At 39.8% G+C, this 9,448-nt stretch overlaps 1 long non-coding RNA gene across 1 annotated transcript in view; it reads left to right on the top strand.

Moving 5' to 3' along the window:
* LOC128777281 (uncharacterized) overlaps positions 1-9,448 on the top strand; it is a 41,535-nt gene continuing 32,087 nt past the window's right edge. Inside the window, exon 1 of the long non-coding RNA XR_008422512.1 lies at positions 1-205. This is a non-coding gene — a long non-coding RNA (uncharacterized LOC128777281). The remainder of the gene's footprint in view (positions 206-9,448) is intronic.

Below are 9,448 nucleotides of genomic sequence, written 5' to 3'. Positions count from 1 at the left end.
ATGTCAAGCAAAAGAAGCCCAACAAGTTACCTGAAGTTCAAGAACAGAGGGAGGGGCCAAGATGGCGGAACAGCATGGAAGTTTTTTTTGCGTCTCCCGTCCCTGAAATACAGCGGGATCAACACTAAACCATCCTGCACACCTAGAAAACTGATTTGAGGGTTAACACAACAATCTGCACAACCTGAACCAGAGAACTCAGCAGGTATGCAGCGGGGAGAAGTGAACTGGGGGAGAAAGCCCCGGAGGGCAGGGAGCTGTTTTTGCTTGAGGAGAGAGGACTGAGACGGGGTGGGGGGGGGGGGGGGAGAGTATGGAAAACATCCCTCCTGCCTGAAAGCAGCTGGAGAGAAAAAACAAGAGTATGCAAGGGACTGAACAAAAAAGGGAGAAATGATAAAGGAGAGGGTTTAAATGCCATTAAGACTCTGTAAACAGTGCAGAGTCTGAAACTCAGCAGCTCTACCTGGCAGTGCGCTGGTGGGAAGGGCGAATCCCTAGGAGCAGAGAGTGCAGTCCTCAGAGCCCTCAGGCCACAGGGGAGAGGCGGTTCCCCCGCTGGGAGGACATTTGGTAAAGGCTGTGTGCAGCTTGCCCATAGGCAAAGGCCCCAGGGGACCCAGGAGAACAACCACATTCACTGGTGCTGGAGCAAGAACGTTAAGGGTGAAGCCTGGCGCCAGATGTGTGTGGTGATTTTCCATAATCCCTGAAATGCTGCTGCTACACGATCGCGTGAACTCTTTCTGGGGCGGGCTGGCACCCGACCACAGTCTCTGGGCATCAGAGGCAGCACAGTCCCGCGAACATTCCTGGGTGCGGCTGGCACCTGGTCATCGCTCAGTGAGACCCTCCCCCCGAAGGTCTGAGAGGGTCAAAGCCGCAGTCCCTCAGAAGTGACGGGTTGGGAAACACAGCCGCATCTGAGATAAAACTCAGGAGGGAGGTGCCACCTGGCAACGTGACGGCTTGGTCACGGACAGTATAAAAGCAGGGAGGGGACGGAAGCCAGAGACAAAAGACGGGTACGCGATTGCTGGTCAGGGAGAGCACATAGTTCTCACACTAGATACTTGTTATCTGGGTGACGCCATTTTCACCCCTCCGGCGCATGCGCATACGCACCTACAGCAATCCACCCAGTAAGCTAAGCAGCGCCACCTAGTGGAGAACGGAGCCATTACACTAAGCCCCACCCAACTGGGCCAATCTCACTCTTCAGGAACACAAGTCTCTCCGCCGGCTTAGTTTACAGACTATTAAGTGCTTCATAGTTCGACTTCTAGGGGAAACCGATGTAATTTCAATAGTACTTCACTCTGTTTGCTGGTCCATCGATTCAATTTTTTTTCTTATTCTTGAATACAGAAAGAGAAAAAAAATTTATTTTCCATATCCATTAAAGATATTTTTCTTTAATTTTTTTCCTACTATATTTTTTTACTTTTTTGTAAAATTTTCAAATTCTATTTTTTTACTTCCATCATTTCATTTTATTCTATTTCATCATATTCATTTTTTCAAATTTTCAAACATTTTCCTTTTTTTTCTTTTCTTTTCTTATCTTTCCCTTTTTTCTCTATTCTATCAAGCTCCTTTCAACAACCAGACCAGAATACACCTAGGATCTAGCATCCTTTATTTGATTTTTGGGGGGTTGTTTTTAATTTTTAATTTTAATTTTTTTAATTTTAATTTTTTTTACCTTATTAATTCCTTTTCTTCCTTCAAAATGATGAAATGAAGGAATTCACCCCAAAAGAAAGAACAGGAAGTAATGACAGCCAGGTACCTAATCAACACAGATACAAGCAAGATGTCTGAACCAGAATTTAGAATCACGATAATAAGAATATAGCTGGGGTTGAAAACGGATTAGAACCCCTTTCTGCAGAGATAAAAGGTAAGTCAGGATGAAATAAAAAATGCTATAACTGAGCTGCAATCTTGAGTGGATGCCACAGTGGCAAGGATGGATGAGGCAAAGGCTATATCAGTGATATAGAGGACAAACTTATGGAGAACAATGAAGCAGAAACAAAGAGGGAGATTGAAGAATTAGAGAAATCAGTGACTCATTAAAAAGGAACAATGTCAGAATCATAGGGGTCCCAAAAGACGAAGAGAGAGAAAAAGGGGTAGAAGGATTATTTGAGCAATCATAGCAGAAAACTTTCCTAACCTGGGGAAAGACACAGACATCAAAATCCAGGAAGCAAGAGGACTCCCATTAGATTCAACAAAAACCAGCCATCAACAAGGCACATTATAGTCAAATTCACAAAATACTCAGGCAAGGAAAGAATCCTGAAAGCAGCAAGGGAAAAAAAGTCCTTAACCTACAAGGGAAGACAGATCAGGTTTGCCGCAGACCTATCCACAGAAACTTGGCAGGTCAGAAAGGAGTGGCAGGACGTATTCAATGTGCTGAATTGGTACTTCAGTATTAACCTTTGGTCTTTGTTATCAACAATCCTCCAATGACTGTTCAGTTAATACTTACATTCAATGCTCTCTGTTAAAATGACCAATGTGGCTCCTTCTTTTCTTTCTTTCTTCCTATCAGTCGGGGTTCAAAACTCTAGGAGATTATATATTAAGAGATTGCAAAGAATTACTTTATGCAATTGTGGGGACTGGCAAGGCAAGGCTGAAGTCTGTAGAGCAGGCCATCAGGAATGATGGACTGGAAATGTTAGGTACAAACTCTTGTCTCTGCAGGCAGAATTTCTTCTTCCTGAGGAAAGCATCAGTTTTGCTCTTAGAGCCGTTCAACTGGTGGACTCAGGCCCAGCTAGAGTATCCAGGATAATTTCCCTTAGTGAAAGTCAACTAATTATGAAGTTTAATTATATCTACAAAATACCTTCACAGCCACATTTGGATGAATGCTTGTTCAAATAACTGGGGACTAACTAGGCATGTTGACACATAAAACTGACAATCACAGGGGCGCCTGGGTGACTCAGTCGGTTAAGTGTCAGACTCTTGGTTTCAGCTCAGGTCATGATCTCACGGTTCGTGGGTTCAAGCCCCACATTGGGCTCCATGCTGGTAGTGTGCAGCCTGCTTAAGATTCTCTCCCACCATCTCTCTCTGCCCCTTCCCTGTTCTCTCTCTATCTCTGTCTCTCTCAAAATAAATAAACATTAAAAAAAAAAAACACCTGACAATCACAGCCTACCTTTGACTTCCCCCAAAGCTGTGATAGAGAGCTGTATGCACTGGGAGCTTCTCAAGTGTTCACGCATCTCTGTTGCTTTGCTTGAGGGTTTACAAGAATTATGTTCCATGTGATACCTGTGAAGCAGGACTGAGCCTGCTGCTCACGGCCACAGCCTACTCACGAATGCTCTCATATTGGTGCTTCCCCTTCCCTGCCTCACTTTTCCTTCTTCTCCCCTTGAGCTTTCTGGGGTTACCCCCAGCAAATTACCTGCATCCTAGTCCATTGTGCAGGGTCCACCATTGGGGAAACACCAATTATGACAAGTATCATCATCCACTCCATTTTATGCCTTCCTGTCCTCTATACCAGCCAAAATGATCTCTTAAAAATTTATTGTATCAGTACCCCTCCAACCCACTTAGAATCCTCCAATGGATTCTTAACAATTAGGACAGAATTCAACCTCTTAACTAAGACATAGAATTTCAACCTGGCCTGCCCTTGCTGTGATTCCAATGTCATTTCCTACTATCTCCTCATTCACTTTCGGCTATGCTGGACTTCTGCTTGCTCCTTAATCACACCAGAGTCATTCTGCCTGACACTTTGCATTTGCTATCCCCACTGCCTGAAACATTTCCACCTGTTTTCACATGGATGACTCCTTTCACCACTCAGATCTTTCTGAAATGCCACTTTCTTAGAAAGACCTTCCCTTAATCATTCTACTAACATAACATTCTTTCTTCTAGACTTGCAAATCTATTATTCACTTCACAACACCTCTGCTTTTCTTTTAGGACTTCCGACCATCTGAAATTCTCTTCTTTTTCTTTTACTTCCTTATTGCCTGTCTCCTTTCCCTCTGCCTCCAGATATGTATTGATCACCACTGTATCCTCAGGACTCAGAATAGTGCTCAAGGCATTGAAGACCCTTGTTCAATATTTGATGAATAAATAAATAATTATAAAAACACATATAGTTTAAAAACCTGAAAATCACTTCTGACCATGTCTATGAGTCATAGTAGGGATGACTAAGGTGGAGTAAAGGTGAACTTCACAAGCATTGGAGTAGAGGTCAAGATACTGAGAGGTCAAGGTGTTAGAAGAGCTACCTATCTGGACAATGGGATGACCCTAGTTAACGGTAAAAAACAATGAAAAATCTCTGTGGTTTAGGTGGGAGTGAACAGAGGATTGGTAGATGATAGGTAGAGAGTAATGAAATATAATATTAAGGTATTTGTTGTATGTGTATGTTTTTTAGGATTCTCAAAAATCCCCTCCATATCTGTTATTGTATTAATTCCAAAAGCACTCAATAATCCTATTGTTCATTTCTTATAGATTCCCTTACCATGTTTCCCATAATAGTCTCTTTCAAACATAGCACAGGGATTCACACGAAGTAAGTGCTCAATAAATATTTGTGTAGTAAAATAAACTGAGGTTTAGAATGATTGTGTTATTTGCCCAAAGATACTGCCCAATAAAATATTGACAGAGCTAGGATTTAACTTCAGCGTCCATTGCCTTTGTCTAAAGACTGTTTTAGCAAATAGACCTATGTTTTCCTTCAGAGTTACAACTGTATATGTTTTTAAAACTCCCCAAATACTTTGAGGATAAGATTCAAGAATCAAACAGATCATTGGGATTTTTGAAAATGGGAAGGAGAAGGTCAAGAAAGGTCAGTGAAGCATTTAAACCTGGGCTGAAGTTGGTATTCTTTGTAGCCTGATAGTGTGGGGGAGTGAAAGGAAACAGCACAGTTTATAGGCTGCTTCAACTGGACTTACTCCCTCAACCTTGTGGGGTCAACTCTAAATATTTGGGAGGTCTGTTCCTTTCTCTTTACCCATTATTTAGACTTTATCCAGGTCATTTAATCTCTCAGTTCTCTGCTCCATAAAGTGTGAAAAAATAACAGCTGCTCTGATCTACCATGAGCATGCCCAGCTATTCTGGGATCATATTTGGAAATGTTTTAAGCTCTCTGGAGAAGGGTAAACTATTTGATGGCATTACACTGCTCTTCTGTACATTTACCTGGTCAATATCACACTCTAATGAATGAACGTCCTCAAGTGGTGAATGAAATAGCAGCATAGTCTATGGGGAAAATACCCACACATACACTCCAAATCATCCAAGGCCCCAATTTTTTTCCTGGTCGTGACTCCTTATATCAAGTTGGAGAGATCTATTTTATCAGAGAAAGTGCAGGAGTCTTGGGTTGGGTGCATGGTCTCAGAAATCCTGAAGTAATTCTGAATGAATATCTGGCTGTGGGTACATGATTTATGTTTATACGGTCTTTTACAATTTGCACAGCATTTTCACTTATTGTCTTATGTACTCTCTATTACAAGTCCTACCTTCCACAGTAAAATCAGAAGTTTAGTTTACAATGGATGTTCAACTAACATTACCTGTCTTTAATTCCTTCAAATATTTATTCCCAACTATAAATCTCTGGAGAGATCAAACAAGGCAAAAAAAAAAAAAAAAATCTTGCAGTTTAATGATTTTGGTGCCATTTGCCAAAGGAATAAATTGATGGTCATTTGGCTTGTGTCTGCCTTAAGTTGGACACAAGTTGAGTAGTGCATACAAACTCATAGGAGGTTGTTAACATTCCTCATGTGCTTATTTTGGATAGGAACAAAGAGCTCTTTGAGGTCTCAGACACTCCCTCAGATACTCTGGGCACCTCAAAATAAAAGGAGTAGCCAAGATAAAAATTATGTTGAAGTAGTTTGCTTCTGTACTGAGGCCCTCAATAGTGGTAACTATACAAACTCATGTAAGGTTCAATAATTTATTTCTCTGGCCAACATGATGGGAGAAACTCTCAGGCTGAGTGACTTTACTTTCCCTTCCGATGCTCCGTGCTCATCTGTATCTCGCTTTGGATGGTAATGGATGCATTTGTGTTGAACAGCATCTTTGCTTCAATAAATAAAAAATGGCAGGGGTAAATTTAAATTCTTTCTTTTCATTTTTCCTAATGAGAACTGAATATTTGGTTCTCTATTGTATTGCTATTATTTATGATCATTAATATTTTATTTGATGTGCATCCGTGTCTTCATGTGTAAAAAATGCAAGGGCCACAAAAGCAAAAAGAATACTTATCATTTAAGCTTTTCATATAGTATCATTTCAGAGCTGTTATAATGGCCATTTTCTGTTTGTAATACAACATTCCTTTTAGAAACCACTGTACTTGTAGCTTTCTCCGACCTATTAAAATATCAAAGAAGATGCTTCTCTCTTCTTTAACTCTCTTAACCTCTAAAAAGGCAAGGTATCTTACTAATATGTTATTTGCAAGTATATTTGAAAAATGAGGTCAAGTGAAACAGATCCCACTACTTACAAGAATAGAAAGAAGAGTTGAGGTTGGCTTCAGTGAACAAGAAATACCATGGCTTAATCAGAATTCAGGTTCCTGAATACAATGGACTTCTTTTCCAGGTATTGGAAATCTATCGTGATAGAAATCTATCATGGCAGCTTTTGACAACCGTTTAACAATTCGTATAATAGAACTCAGTGTGATTATGAAAACAAAGGCTTTGGAATTTTTGCCAGGAAGGTAATGTCCATCTTCTAGAATGCAGAGTTATCACCAAATAACCAACTCATGAAAATAATAGAGTGGGGCGCCTGGGTGACTCAGTCGGTTGAGAGTCCAACTCTTGATTTCGGCTCAGGTCATGATCTCACGAGTTTGTGATTGCAGGCCCCACGTCAGGCTCTGTGCTGACAGCATGGAGCCTGCTTGGGATTCTATATCTCCCTCTCTCTCTCTGCCCATCCCCAGCTTGTGCATGTTCTCTCTGTCTCAAAATAAATAAATGATGAAAAAAGAAACGTAAAAAAAATAGAGCAATAACCAAATATCTACCTGGGAAAACAAGAAATCCGGTGGGAGTGGGGGTGGGGAAAGGAGCATAATGGCCAATGTGTGTGGTAGCTAGCCTCTAAGATGACACCAGTAATACCTGCCTCCTGATATTCTTGCTGTGTATAGTCTTCTCCCCTACTGAATAAGGCTGACTAGTGTAATCAATAGGATATTGTTGCAATGATGGCTTATGATTTCCAAGACTAGGTCATAAAAGATGTATGACTTCTGTTGTGCTCACTCTTGGATCATTCACTCTGGGGGAAGCCAGCTGCCATGTTGTGAGATTGCTCAAGCAGTCCTATGGTATGAGGATTTTCATTTCCCTCCCTTCCTCCCTCTTTCTTTCTTTCTTTCTTTCTTTCTTTCTTTCTTTCTTTCTTTCTTTCTTTCTTTTCTTTCCTTCCTTTCACCTGCCTTTTTATTTAAATTCCAGTTAGTTAACATACAGCGTAATATTAGTTACAGATACACAATTTAGTGATTCAACACTTCCATACAACACCTGGTGCTCATCACAGCAAGTGCACTCTTTAATTCACATCACCTATTTAACCCATCCCCCACTCATCTCTCCTCTGATAACCATCAATTTGTTTTCTATAGTTAAGTTTCTTGGTTTGCCTTTCTGTCTCTCCCCTGCCCCACCATGATCTTTTGGTTTGTTTCTTAAATTCCACATGAGTGAAATCATGTGGTATTTGTCTTTCTCTGACTGACTTATTTTGCTTAGCATAATACTCTCTAGCTCCATCCACATTTTTGCAAATGGCATTATTTCGTTCTTTTTTATGGAAGAGTAATATTCCATTATATTTATATAGCACTTCCTTGTTTTCCATTCATCATTCAATGGACATTTGGTCTCTTTCCATAATTTTGCTATTGTTGTTAATGCTGTTATAAACATCAGGATTTATGTATCCCTTCAAATTAGTATTTTTGTATCCTTTGGGTAAATACCTAATGGTGCAATTGCTGAACTGTAGGGTAGTTCTATATTTAAATTTTTGAGGAATCTCCATACTGTTTCCCAGAGTGGCTACATCAGTTGCATTCCCACCAACAGTATAAGAGGGTTCTCCTTTCTCCACATTCTCACAAAAACCTCTTGTATCCTGTGTTGTTAATGCTAGCCATTCTGACTGGTGTGAGGTGATATCTCATTGCAATTTTGATTTGTATTTCCCTGATGATGAGTGACAATGACCATCTTTTCATGTGTCTGTTGGCCATCTGTATGTCTGGCCATCTGTGTGTCTCCTTTAAACGTCTATTCATGTCTTTTGCCCATTTCTTAACTGGATTATTTGTGTTTTGGGTGTTGAGTTTGATAAGTTCTTTATATATTTTGGATACTAACTCTTTATCAGATAGGTCATTTGCAAATATCTTCTCCTATTCTGAAGGTTGCCTTTTCATTTTGTTGATGGTTTCCTTTGCTGTGTACAAGCTTTTTACTTTTAGGAAGTCCCCAAAGTTTATTTTTGCTTTTGTTTCTCTTGCCTCAGGAGACCTATCTAGTAAGAAGTTGTTATGGTCAAGGTCAAAGAGATTATTTCCTATGTTCTTCTCTAGGATTTTAATGGTTTTCTGTCTCACATTTAGGTCTTTCATCCATTTTTAACTTATTTTTGTGAATAGTGTAAGAAAGTGGTCCATTTTCATTCTTTGCATGTCATTGTCCAGTTTCCCCAACACCATTTGTTGAAGAGACTATCTTTTTTAATGGAAAAGATATCTTTCCTGCTTTGTCAAAGATCAATTGGTTGTTTAGTTGTGGATTCACTTCTGGGTTTTCTATTCTGTGTTACTGATCTAAGCATCTATTTTTGTGCCAGTACCATACTGTCTTGATCGCTACAGCTTGTAATGTAACTTGAAGTCCAGAAATGTGATGCCTCCAGCTTTGCCGTTCTTTTTCAAGGTTGCCTTGGCTATTCAGAGTCTTTTGTGGTCCGTACAAATCTTGGAACCACATTGTTTCCATTGTTTGTTCTAGCTCCATGAAAAATGCTGTTGGTATTTTGATAGGGATTGCATTAAATATGCAGATTCGTTTGAGTAATATAGACATTTTAACAATATTTTTTTCTTCTAATCTGAGAGCAGGGAATGTCTTTCCATTTTTTTGCATCATCTTCAATTTATTTCATAAGTGTCCTATAGTTTTCAGAGTAGAGATCTTTTATCTCTTTGGTTAGATTTATTTCTAAGTATCTTATGGTTTTGAGTGCAATTGGCAATGGGATTGATTCCTTGATTTCTCTTTCTACTGCTTCATTATTAGTGTATAGAAATGCAACAGACTTCTGCACATTGATTTTGTATCCTGAGACTTTATGGAATTTGTGTATCAGT

The sequence above is a fragment of the Panthera pardus genome, unplaced genomic scaffold (assembly GCF_024362965.1).
Source record: "Panthera pardus isolate Hobbes unplaced genomic scaffold, ASM2436296v1 HiC_scaffold_16, whole genome shotgun sequence".
Lineage (NCBI taxonomy): Eukaryota > Metazoa > Chordata > Mammalia > Carnivora > Felidae > Panthera > Panthera pardus.
This window is presented reverse-complemented; position numbering and strand designations above follow the sequence as displayed.